Source organism: Thunnus thynnus, chromosome 10 (genome assembly GCF_963924715.1).
Source record: "Thunnus thynnus chromosome 10, fThuThy2.1, whole genome shotgun sequence".
Classification (NCBI taxonomy): Eukaryota; Metazoa; Chordata; class Actinopteri; order Scombriformes; family Scombridae; genus Thunnus; species Thunnus thynnus.
This window is the reverse complement of record NC_089526.1, coordinates 33100432-33114341: the sequence shown is the minus strand read 5'-3', so window position 1 is coordinate 33114341 and position 13910 is coordinate 33100432. Positions and strand designations below refer to the sequence as shown.

General features: G+C 39.7%; 1 pseudogene; it reads right to left on the bottom strand.

Moving 5' to 3' along the window:
* Window positions 1-855: 855 nt before the first annotated feature.
* On the bottom strand, window positions 856-13471 carry LOC137192024 (uncharacterized; annotated as a pseudogene).
* Between the last annotated feature and the right edge of the window lie 439 nt (window positions 13472-13910).

Genomic DNA, 13910 nt, shown 5'->3' with positions numbered 1-13910 from the left:
AAAATGATAGGCAATGTCACACCATCAGCCATCAATAGATGTCTTTTTGCTTTATGGCAGTATATTCTGTGTGATTCCAATATGGTCCATGCATACTGTACATACACAAGTGGTGTGTGGTGTTTAATGTAATGAGTCAGGCGAAGAGTGGCAGCATTGCTGTGGACACCAGCAGTAAGAACTGCACATTTATGTGCAAATGCATTGTATTTACCGATGTGAATTCCCCTCGTGATTTTATTCATGGAAAATCCAATCCTCTGAGATTTGTGACAGCTGTCGTCAGCGCCTACCCTCTGAGTTATTCATAGACCCTTTAGAAGGCTAGGCGCTATCAGAAAACAGTTTGTTCATAACTCACAGCAACATCAGATGGCTGGCCACCTTCATCCTCTCCTCTCTGTCTCTTCCTCTTATCTTTGCTCTTCTCGCTGTGCTGGCTGAAGCTTAGGGGGTTGTCGATAAGTGACCTTGTAGAGCAATTAATGTGAATAGTTTAACCTTTCATTTCAGCTTCCTAGAGGAATCATTGTGACTTCATAACCCAGGTCATCAATAAAGACTCAGCTCATGAGCCATTTCAGAAAGGTTAATAAGTATAACCCTCTTTTACCGACTCTCCCTGGTTGAAATCATGAGCCCATCTGATCCCTCTCGTGCTTCAGTGAATGCCTTCCTCCATCTACATCTGTTTGTATTTCCACTAAACATGTCTTTTATGAGCTTGTCGTCGCTCATACAAAATTTATCGATCCAGTCAGGCACTAAGTAAGGACTGTCTGACTGGATCAAATACACTGGTTTTAATGAGGCTACAGGGGACCAAATAGGGTGATTGGCAGTCAGTGATGTCCTCTAGCTGATGATCTGCATTGACTGCACCTCTTCACATGTGTTGTCCTTTGCTGACAGAGATCAGAAGAGACATATAAATCTCTTTGAGCAAACAACTCCAGGAAATAAGTAGCCCCAGGACTAAATTCCCCTTTGTGCAGAGAGATGCACAAATAGTGGCTATGGCAGGTGAGTACTCCTAGGAATTATGTCCACATTGGACACCCCAATTTACACTCAGCACCTACATTAAGCACAGGGAGGCAGACAGTAAGACCGGGGTGGTGGATGGCTATATAGTGTACTAAACTTAAATGCAGGAAACCAGAGTTTGAGTCCTGTCACAAGTCCTATCCTGCCTTTTTATTAAACATATCCACAATTCTTCACTTAAATTAACCACATGTTTTAGTTGTCTTATCCTAACCATACCTTAACCATAACTATTGATTTACCATAACCACAATCTTTCACTAACCTTATCCATAGTGTTGTTGCCAGGCACAGGTATTGTAGAGAGTGAAAATTTAAAAATAAAAAAAAACAACAACTTTGGGATTGGACTTAATCCAGAGTTTTTCAGAATCATTCAATTTCAACATTCTTGTCTGGCGATGGGATAGACTATAGCGGTAGTGAAACTTTCACATAAGGTCACAGCTTTGTAATACCAACACATCACTCCAACAAAGAAAAAAAGACAGAAAAAAAAAGACATAAGAGAATTTTCCCATAATACAATTTAACTAAAACTGCCACATCTGACAAAACAACATGGTGGCCTGACTTGTTAGTAAGGGCACTGTTTGCCTGTAACCAGTGCTATCTGCAATGTGAGCACACGGCTTTAGTGCTGGACTGCAAGAGAATTAATGTGTTTCTCTCATCATTCCTTTTAAATGCTCCTAATTAACTTTAATTTTCTTTGCAAACTTTGAGAACAACATCTTACTGCTAGTGTTAATGTAAATGTTTGCATGCCATTGACATGACACCTTGTCATAGTAATGACATTATTTTTTATTGTGATAAGACCAAACATATATGCATGCAGCATTATGTATGTTCGTATGTTCTACATTCTGTCACGCTAGCAATGTTCAAACACAAGAACATTTATCCCTACATGATGTAATTAGTGATTGGACCTTGGTCCACACCTTGAGAAGCCCAGTTACTGCTCTTTTACCCACTTTAGAAAAAGTACTAATCTGGACCAAATAAATGATTAATATCTATTTTGATGTTACTGGTATTATTGTTGAGTGTACAGATCCTGTTCATGTCCAGTTCGTGTTGAATTAGCACTGACTCCACTTTTCTCTTTACACTGTTCTGTTGTACTGTTCAAGTCTCTTTGCCTTCCTGTAGTAACCACTGACTAAGGCAATCTGAGCTGATTCTCTGATGTGAGTCACATCCATGTCTGCTGATCCCAAACAGCTGGTTTGCATAGGCAGAGAGCTCCTAGCTTTTATTATAATTTTTATTTGACCAAATGAAGTTGTCTTGCTAATTGCTGGTGAATATATGCTGTTGTGTGTGAGGGTGCTGAGTCTTCATTAAGTTCCATTAATGATATACTATTTGTACACAACAGGGATATATATCATTCCTATTCAGTTTAATATACAGTAACCTAAAATATGTGTATAATAACATTTTATCTGGAACTTACTGTATCATCTGATCACATTTTCATCTAGGTACAGAATTTTAATAGCATATGTGTGTGTGCATTTTATTTTCAGCAGTAGACATTTTGGCCATGAATTCTTCTGTATATGTGGAGACCACAAAGTCTTTGTTTTTACATTGGATGTTATGATACATTTATCAAGAAGGATACAACTTGAGATTTCCTTTAGCTAGGGGTATTGTAGATGTATATTTAGGTTTTCAATTCATCGTTCTACATTTGTTTGCAGCTTATACAGTTAAAGAGCAGGACTGATATACTGTACATTTACAGGTATATTATATTTTTAAACATATCCCAAGGGTTCTATGTGCCCTAAGTAGAGTGAGGCAATATCAGATATAAAATTGAAGACAAAAAGATATTACATTGATTACAATGTTGCTCCACAACATGTGAGATAAATTCTGCTAACTGACATAAACCCCAACCGGTCTGTTCTCTTATGTAAAGCTTTAGGCGCAGGTTGGGTTCTGTTATTTTGAAGTGCAATTCAACAGCTTTCTTTCTAACCGAGCCAATGATCTATATCCACATATGTCAAGTGTTACAAGTAGATACACAATACCCAGAGGGGAGAGGGAACAGACTAGCAAACTAATGCTCAGTAATGTATTGAATAAAGCACAATTATAGGATTTTTGGGTCTGGGGTTGGGTTTAGGTCTCAAATTTGGCAGTTCAGCCAGGTCGCACCTGAAGATGCAAGTACAGGCCATTTTCAGGTCTCAGTTTTAGGCCCTCATAAGTCTAGTTAGAGTAGATCATATGATGTATTGTGCCAGCATTACTAGTGAGGACAGTACAGTGGACAGTTGTGGTAGGGTGGTATCAAAATGTGAAGTGCCTTCAAAACTCAAAAGTTTGGAAAAAATTAGACTGGTTTTGTTTGACATATAATTTTTACATGTGACAAGAAAACAGTCATCATGTTATTCCTACATACAGTAGGTAATTAATGAAAATTAAAATGTGCATGTATTCTTGCCTGATATCAGACAGAACTGTCAACTCGTTACACTCCATTTCCATCTTCAGTCTGACATTGCCTCCACTCTAACCGATTTCTGTGGGGAAGGGAGATTCGGTTCGATCACCGAATGCTCCAGCTGGTGGTGACGTGGTGGTTGACGTACTGCAAGTTGGGTGGTGGTTGCTTTTGGCTTGTCCATTTTCAAAATGGAGGCCGGGTTATATATCACATTACAGCTAAACAGTACACTAAAATATGTTTCTGAACATTTGAGGTGAGAAATGGGCAATGCAGTAACAGAATCTTGTTTCATATTTGATCAGCACTGCCTAGTTTTACTCCTCCTTGGTTCTGGTGCACAGCTTGACAACAGCATTATTCCTGGCTGTGGCCCTGATTGGCTAATCGTTAGTCCCCCCGCAGCGCTCATTGGATTGATCGATTTTTCAACCAAGAAACCGCTGTTTCGTGTCATGATGCCAGACCAGAATCAATCAACTGGGTGGAGTGGGCAGAATCAAAGTTCTGGACCCAGGCAACATGTACTCATTTTGTACTGGGTGTGTTTCAATCTCCATTGTTGCAGTTGTACTATATTGTAGCCTGCAATTCAATTCATGTAAACTCTAAAAGCATAATGACAAATTTGCACCTGAATCTGTTTTATTACCCATTTAATCAAGACAAGATTCTATTGCAGTTTATTTAACAAAGCTTGTGTTTAGGTTAATCAAACAGTTGATGGGAATGCAGTGCCACAGTGTCCACCTGTTGGAAGCAAATGAGGTTGTTATTTCCCTAATAATGATGCATTTCAGTGCAGTACCTTGAGGCCTTGGGTTGGGGGTAATTTATGGCTTCTACAGAGCAAATGGTAACACGCACACAAAAAAGGCAGCTGATCATTATTCATCTTTCTGCTCCTTCTCAAACTCATCCCCACAGATTGCAGAAACAGATACAGCCTGTTTCATTTTGCTGAGCTTTCAACTTAAGTGGAGCAAAGCAGAAAGATTAATTCTATGAAAACAAAGATTTTTTTTTTAAATTAAATGACAAGATGCAATTTTCCACCCTGCTGGCTTGGCACCACAGCAGTGGAGGAGGCAGACGGCGAGACGGGGAGGGTTGGGGGCTAGAAGAGGGTGGGTGGGGGGTGGGGTTGGGGGTTTGACTGTACTTTCCCCTCTGTGGTGTGGGGTTGGGGGTGGCAGCACTCCATATGAACACTCACCATGCACCATCTGATTAGCTGCAGTCAGAGGGAAAAAGTATGGAATAGTACAGAACAGACCTCCCACCAGTCAGCAGATCCAAACACTGCTCAAGTTTATAAAACTGAAGGCTGCCCTTCATCAAAAAATATCCAACATGACCCTCTCTCTGGTAAGGGTTCAGGATGACACAGACTGACTGAAGTTGGCCCTACTACTCATCATCTATTTGATATTCTTATATTTCCAGGTGTTTCTGTTATTTTGCCCTGATGTTGTACTTGTTGGTACTGGTAGGGGCGCTTTTGGTTATTAGTAATTATTCATAATTCTAACAGATAGTTATGAATTATGAAATCAAAAGATTATTAATATTAATTAATATTTTGGGCACCAGCTGTTAAAGAACCTCACAGGACACACACACACACACACACACACACACACACACACACTTTCAGATCTGTGAGGAGCATGGTTGGTTATTAGCAATATAAAAATTATTATGATAAAAATTAATAGAATTATTAATATGAATTAATAATTACGGGGCACCACCCAGAAACCGGGACCAATAACCAAACAAGGTAGTCTCATAAGAGTTCACCTAGAATGTTAATATCTGAGTGATAAACATTCACAGGTGAACACAGAGGGTATGAATCCAAGCTCTGACTCCCTCAATCAGCCACTTTTCACAATATATAAAACACAATAATGACAAAAAAACTTCTCTTTAAAGATATGACAGTGTTTATTAAACTTAGCAGAATTAATAAATGCTCTGATCAATAAACAACTATTCTAAAATCTAATTCTACCTAAGAAAACACATAAACAACAGCAAAGTACAGTGTGGAACACAAGACAAGATGTGACAAGATGGTGACGTGATCTGGCGTGATGACGTCGAGGGTTTAGACACGGACGTGACTATGGGAGGAAGTCACGTCACGTGAGAACCTAATGGCGGAAGTGACGGCAGTGTCTTGGTTAGACAATAGCAAGATGGCGCCATCTGGTGGTCGATGTCTTGCACTCACTCAATTCCGTGTAAAACACACGTGTCTGATGGCGGATAGCGAGGGACGTGTCCCACGTTATCTGACCATCAGATGTGTAAAAAGATGTGTGTGTATGTGCATGTGTGTGGGTTAATCAAAAGAGAGGGAAGGAAGAAGAGAGAAAGCAACCGCGAGGGAGAGAGAAGCGGTTGCTTTGTCCACAGAGAGCGTGTGTACGTACGGCAGTCTGAAACTCACGTTGTCTGGTTTCTGATCAACAAAACAACTTACTTCCTCACTCACAGTGGCACAAACACAGCAGTAGTCCCGAACGGGACAAACTCAAAACAGTCTAGTGTGGTGAACACAACTAAACAGGCTGCAAACTTCAAATACTCCTAAGAGTAAAGCAGAACAAAGGGACTTGGCGGTCCGTCAATTCACACAACAAAACAATAGCAATAAAGCTTAAAAAGCTACAAGCTAACAACAGCACTGAAGCTGAAAATAACACACTAACACTGTCTTTGCCCAGACTTAAGCCTCTTTCTTGGTCACTACAGAAAGTGAGCAGGGTGTGTGTTAAGTCCGTCTTTCGGTCCGGCTTGGATCCTCGGCTCGGATGCTGACAGGGCCGTCCTAGTGCTGTCAGCGGGGTTCCTCGGCGGCATGGTCATCAAATATGGGATATATACCAGGCCTCTGGTAGAGGACCCAAGCTTGAGGAAGACACACCACCAACCCCCCATGGGAGGGGGTGAGAGGGAGATTTTTTTTTTTACATATACATACATACAATAAGCCTAGATAATTACGTCTGAGACACACTGAAAACCTGAGTGTGATGTTTTGAAATAATACACAGGATTTCTGTGTAAGTAAACAGTGGACACAGCATCGTATACCTTCATTCATGGGTGGAGAGTGTATAGGGCAGGAGCGCCAGATTCATTCAGAAGTGTGGGGGCCAAAAAGTGTGTCTGTGTGTGTTAAGGCCTTTTCATACTTTCCGAGGACTGCAGATTATAATTTTCGGGAGTCGGCAGACACACACACATTCCACATGTGCGCACTAGTAAACAGGGTTGCAGCGTGATAACTTTTGTTGTGAGTTGTGAGTATTAAAAACTGCTGCGCAGTATTTTTCTGATCAGCCTTTTAATGCAATAATCTGTTACTCCAACCAGACTTGCTTGCACCGGAGACTTCCAGATAGCCCTCTGCTAACTTTAATGGGGATAAAATAATTGAATATTGTGGCTCCCCTAGACTTTCCAAATGTCATCAGACTGAATGGATCAAATTTTGATAGTGAAATGAGTCATTTCATGGGGGTTGTGTGAGTTTTGTTACATTAGTAACGTAATGAGAGCTCAACAGAATGTGCCTGCATTGGTGGCAGCATGTTGGTTGAGGGGGGGACTGTATCTTTATCCTGTATCCGGTATGTTATACTCTGTAACTTTTACTTTAATCCTGTCCCCTATGTATCCTGTATCTTGTATCTGCACTTTATATCCTGTTCCTGCCCACCTGCCTGTTACTTGTCTGTGTTCTGTAAACTGACCTAATGCTTGCTTGTATTCTTGACCTACAGGCTTTTTCAAAATTGTTTCTAACTGCATGGCCTCAGATCTTCTACAGATTGTCAACACATCTCTTCTCTCAGGTGTCTTCCCACAGGCCCTGAAAACTGCTGTCATCAAGCCACTCTTAAAAAAGAATAATCTAGACACATCACTAATGAGCAACTATAGGCCCATATCAAATCTCCCATTTTTAAGCAAGATCATCGAAAAAGCTGTTTTTCAACAGCTGAACAACTTTGTAACACTAAACAACTATTTTGATGTCTTTCAGTCAGGATTTTGACCACACCACAGCACTGAGACTGCTCTTGCTAAGGTCTTCAATGACATCCACTTAAACACTGACTGACAGTGGCAGAATTACAGTATTAGTATTACTGGATCTCAGTGCTGCATTTGACACAGTCGACCACAACATATTACTAGACAGACTGGAAATCTGGGTGGGACTTTCTGACACAGTACTAAACTGGTTTGAATCCTACTTAAAGGACAGGGACTACTTTGTGTCTATTGGTAATTACACATCTGAGCGGACAAAAATGACATGCATAGTTCCCCAAGGCTCCATTCTGGGGCCTCTTCTGTTCAACATCTAAATGCTCCAACTAGCTCAGATTATGGAAAACAACAAAATATGCTAACACAGTTATGCGGATGACACACAAATTTACATAACCATATCACTAGGGGACTATGGTCCAATACAAACGCTGCATAAGTGCCATTTTTTGTGGGTCTTGTAATACTAATAAAATGCTAGAATACTAGCCTTATTCTTAAAATAACACACTATTTTCATCTATATACATTATCATTACATCTTACAGAAGCTGCAGGATCCCACCCTGTAAGTGTCTATCTGCATGTCAATCTTGGCAGATATAATTAATATATATGGAGGGGGTGTGTACTTTTGGAAGGACATTATGCTTTCAAGGGTCAGCATCCTAGGAGTCTTCGGGCTGCTGCTCAGCTTCATGAAAAATTTAGATTTATATAGACTCATAACAACTGAAAACTCAGGTCACTTGCAATGTGGGATTATATGAGTGATTAAAGTATTACAGCTGTTCTTTATCAGATGAAGATTTTTATGGACAACACATTCAGTTTGTCACTGTCATTTCAGTAATAAAAGTGAACCATAACAAAGTAAAGTTGGAGGGAAAAGAAAAATAAAAGCTTAAGACCAAAGAAATCTGAATATGACTTAACGGGTTAATGTTTACTGATGCAAGTGTTAACCTCAATTCCTGCATCTTTTAAATTAAAGTCACAGAGACCTGGAAACCTTGGATTCAACCTCTCTTATAGTTCAATTCATATTTAATATTGTCAGGAGGGAAAAAGGAAGTGCAAGAATTGGATTGGATGCTGCTGGCACATGACAAATTTGTTGAACAATACTGAATACTGTATGAGCTGAGCCTTCCTGCTATATGGGAATTAAAATGGATATCCAATCGCTCATTAATCTTGTTGCTTGTCATGTTTATAAATGGGTAATTATGTTTGCTGCTTGTGGATCACTTATCAAAAAAAGAAATATCCTTCTGTGCCAAGGGATCCTTGTTGTTTTGACCTTTACTGAGTCACATTTATTTACACTGAAAAAAAGGTTTGGTCTGTTTGGACAAATTTGTACAAGACCCTTACACATTTTCTTTACAATGGAATACATGAAAATCACACTACTTCCTGCATTGACACTGAATGTTAACATTGAATTAATGCACACAATTTCAGTCTTATTAAATTTGGTGAAAATTACTCCGAAATAGTAATCCATCAATATTCTATAATTTGTCTATTTGTCTTGATTGACAGACAAAGACTTCACTGAGTAAAATGATGTTGTAAAATAAAAAATAGACTTTGGAAAGGGATGTTTTGAAGTAAAAATTGCTGGAATTAAAAAACAAAAAACAAAAAACAATAACTTCAAAAACAATGTTATTGTGAAAAGAAGCAGGATGAAACATGTCATTACAGTAAACTGAGTTTTACAATGTACTGGATTATTTTAACAATTTCACAGTTATATAAGGCTATATAGTTTTTTCTGTATTTATCTATATGATTATTAAGTGTATAATGATGTATGTGTTTATTTAATATTGAACACCATTTTTACTTTGTTCTTTCCAAAATAATAAATATTCTTTATTGATATAGTGATATTGACACAGGTTTGAATTTAATGGATCATAGCAATTTTACATAATAATGTGGTAAAGTAACTTTCCACAGGCAGCAACAGTAATGAAGTCCCTAAAATTACATTACTGGGGAAAAGTATTCATGGTACCCTAACACTGGCTACCAGATTGTCCTGCTTTGAGCAAGAGGCTGCTGACCTAGGGTCAGCAGGGCCATGTACCTGTACTGTACTACAGTAGGTGGAAACATAGCCAGAGCTCTCTGATTTACCAGGGACTTCCTGTTTGTGAGGCCCCTACAGCACCCAACATCTCCCCTCCTCTCTGCTGCATCCAAAAGCACCTATAGTAATGAAGGGTGAATGAGTTGTCTGGCTCGAGGTTACATTCACCCTCTAGGTGGATTTCTATAATGAGACCTCCTCTTTTGCAGCTCGACATCTCTGTCTAGGTGAGGGTCGCAAAGAACATGAAATTCTGGCCAAAGGGCAGAAAAACAGCAAATTTTTTTGAAGGAGGTTGGTGTTGTAAAGCTTGTAAAATGTGGAACAGTTCACTTAATGGGAGCTGGACAAAATCACTACAGTATTTTCTTTTATAGTCCTGAAACTCATCGTCTCTGGAGAGGTTGTTCTTCTCTGTATAGCTTAAAGTGAAAAAAATGACTCAGAACTAAAAAACAACAGTTATCTTTGAAAGAGAGTGTGGCAGGCATAAAATAGTTGCAGGTGTCTGAGTGTTAACACGTACACCAATTACTCTAATCTCACCTCCTGTTCCTCTTTCTCCTCATCCTCTTCAACTTAACACAAAGACACAACATGGCCTGCAGAACAGACAGAAATTGGTCCCTTGGAGGCTCCCATGGCCTCGTTACTGAGGCGAGCAGAGGAAAACTCACTCAAATGCATGCTCCCTCACTGGCCCACAATCCCCTGAACAAACCACCAGATTTATTCTGTGCTCAAAGAGCTGTTGCCAGATTTGTCTTAGGTTTGTTCCCATTACTGGATACCTAATATCTTCCTTTTGTCATCAAGTTTGGTAGCCTAATGTCCTCTCCAGCCACTGAGTGCCGAGAGTGCTGCCAGCAAAGAGTGCTGCCAAGGTGATGACTGAATATCACTCAACTCACAAGGCCAGAGCATTTAGCAGACTAGCTTGGGACCAGTAAATAACAGAACTGGCTGTTCTCATCACCCTAAACTGTTCTTTATAACATGTGGCAGATTAGGCTTTTCTCCTTTTTTCCCCAGCGCACTAAAGTGTCACTGGATGTATTCAAACAATCAGCTGTGTGCTGATTATAGGGCGGCACTATATCTGGGCAGGTGACCTCTCCTCAGATGGACATTTCTGCCTCTTTTTGGAGCCTCGTTTCCATATGGCTGGCATGTGCACAGTTTGGCGTACTGGTGGGTCTGCTGTGTTTCCTCGCAATCTGGTCTAATAGCAATTGTAAGGTGTATATTTTTACAGTCTTCCTGTGCTGCATGTTCATAGCGTATGCCATTGGCTATTTTGCTAACTTTAAACCAATTTTACCTGGCTTCCAGCTAAACGTAACTAACTTTCTTTTTGGTCTCTCATCTGCTGTCAATAGTGATTGAGCTGAAGCTTTTTTAGGTATTTTTGAAGTCAGGCTGTGCACTACGGTGTGTGGCCCTTTCCAAACCCTGGTCTCCACTCCCTGAGCAACTGCTGTTCTGTTTTTACATCTCTACATCAGCTTTTTTGTCTCTACGTTTCCACGCTTCCACTCTGCGACCATTGTTGGTATATGGACTGGTTTTTACTTTTATTGTTTTTTTTTTTGTTTTGTTTTTGCACCGCAACCAATTCAGGTCACTGTCTTTTAAAAAATTATATTATTATTAAAATGTATATCTATTTTTGGAATCACGTCTCAGTCCAGTCCACCTTTCTTTTTTTTCAACCACAAGTGGTTAAGACTCAATTTCCTTGGGGTTAAATTCCCTGAAGTGGTGTAGTTGACACTATCTTTAGCAGCTAAATGTTCCACTATGTTTACCAGTGAGTCACTAACAGGGCTTTCACACCAGAAGTGCAAGTGTGACATTCCAGAGCAAGGCCATTATTTCCAATTAAGAAAGCCATTTAAGCTGAACTTAAACTGACCCCAAATATGCTGGCTTCTACAAATTGGATTCTGACATTGACAGGAGGCAAAAGTTATGGAAGTTACAATTTTACCGCAAGGAAGAATGGTGGAAAAGCTGATTTTGTGCATCTGTATATAATACTACTCTCAGATCCTACCTGGACTCAACTACCCATTGTAGCAGCTCTTAATTCTGTGCATTACCCCATGCAAAGTACTCACTCTGGTGTGTTTGGTCTGAAACCAGCATATCTTTGTCTGCTGTTTGGTGCTGTACAGGTAGTGTACAGTGGGTTTATCTGAGCTTTTTTTTGCAGAAAACAGCTGACTGCTGCTGCTGGAAACTAGGTTGATGAGGGCTGATTTTTGGGTCATTAAACCAAAACAATGAGCTAAAAGTACACTGTTAGACATTCTATTGCATTTTTACAGTAACTTACTGGCAACACTGCCAGAGAACAGACAAACCCTTGCCAGGCTAACTGTAGTGGGTAAAAGTGCAGAATACCACAACAATGATGTACATTTCTACAAAATATGACAGTATGATAGAAAATATTTCTCTTACAAAGCATGATTACCCTGGGTGTGGTGGGTAAGGTCATCTCCATCTCAACAGACATCTTGGTGGAAAATGCCCTCAAAACACAGAAGGAAAATGCTTTTCAATATTAATTAGTAATTTATATTTACAGGGCCAGTTCACCCAGATTACAAAAAAAATTCTTACTGGAGGGGCTAATAGTTTTTTTGCGACTGAGCAAGGTTTTGAGATCTTCACCCCTGAGATTAGACTAGAGTTTACCCCTGGTCCTGCTACCACCTGAAACAGTGGAAGTGAATGGAAGCATTTTTTCAAAGCATTATGTTCCACAAGTATAGTATCTGTTATTTAGCCATTTGAAAGAAATGGCTAAATAACAGTATGGCTGAACACAAAATGTTTATGTAATTTGAGTGAATTGATCCCTTAAACACATTAAAATAAACAATTCTCATTGAAGATGCCTGTTTTAAATTGAGAGTAAATGTCTAAAATTTAAAAGCCAAGATGAAGATTGAGTCCTCTTTTTCTTTGAAGTACTTCATCAATAAAAGGATGGCTGTTGTGGCAATCAGGTGGCTGTTGAACTCTGCACTGTTGCACTGACGTAGCAGATGCTCAATCTCCTTTTCTTCCACTTAAGTAAATTCTACTTCCCTTCGTAAGGAGAGCTTCACTGAGGCATATGTCTACCTCGATACCTGTGAGTGTCTGGAAGTAAGTGCAGAGGCCTCTTTTAGTAAAAAGAAATGGCCACTGCTCTTCATCACACAAAAAGTAGGGGCAGGCCAAGAATTTGTCATGTGCTTTTGGTAAGTTTTTGGTAAGTCAATGTCATAAATTCATCTACATCCTTCATCTTAACAGCTTGAGGTCCTGCTGATCAGAAGACAGTTGACATAGTCTGTTTTTTTTTGTCTCCTAGGATTCTGCTGTTTCTCCTGGTAGAGCTCTGGGTTGTCAGTTGATGCAGCCATAACTATCAAGTTCAGATCTCCCCCTTTTGATGGCAGTGTCACCACCACTGTTTTCACTGGCAGGCCTTTTCATAGGCTGTTGCTACTGACATTGTTGCTGTTGACATGTTCAGCTCTCGTTTTAAGCTGTTTGAGTAGGGAATAATAACCTAACTACTCACCGTCCGCAGTCTTATCAGCAAAGATAGCAGGATACTGAGATACAATAGCTCTGGCTACCTCCACACAAGCAGCTCTGTTGGGGTTGGGGCAGTGTACTCACATTGCTTCCACAACAGTCCTAATCATTATTTTCCTGTCTTCTGAGTGAGCCAAGTCACCTCTTGCCATGGCCTGTGAGAGTCTTACCGGCATCTTCTCCCATGGAGTAGTAAAACTGTTGATTCAAGAGGCTTTGCTTATGTATGGTTATGTGGAAGAAAGTTGACTCGATGTTTGTGCAGAATGGAGAGAAATTTGTGAATGGTGGGCAATTGGTTTCAGGTTCCATCGGGTGGTTTGAAGAATCTGACTCCACTTGGTCATCTGAATACACACACAAAAAAGAACAACTCTCCATGTACAGATGGAATATTTATAGAGTAATAAATGCAGGCTCTGAAGTTTCTATGAGAAACAAATTCAGAGTGCTTCGGGAAATCATACTCCTGGCAATGAAATCTAGAGTTTCAAGAATTTTCTTCTTCTTTTTTTGTTTGCATGTTTAATACTTATAACTAGGACAGATCTTCAGCCATTAATTAAACATATGTTCTCACCTTTTCTGAATGCTTTAATGAGTCTTTGAATCTGT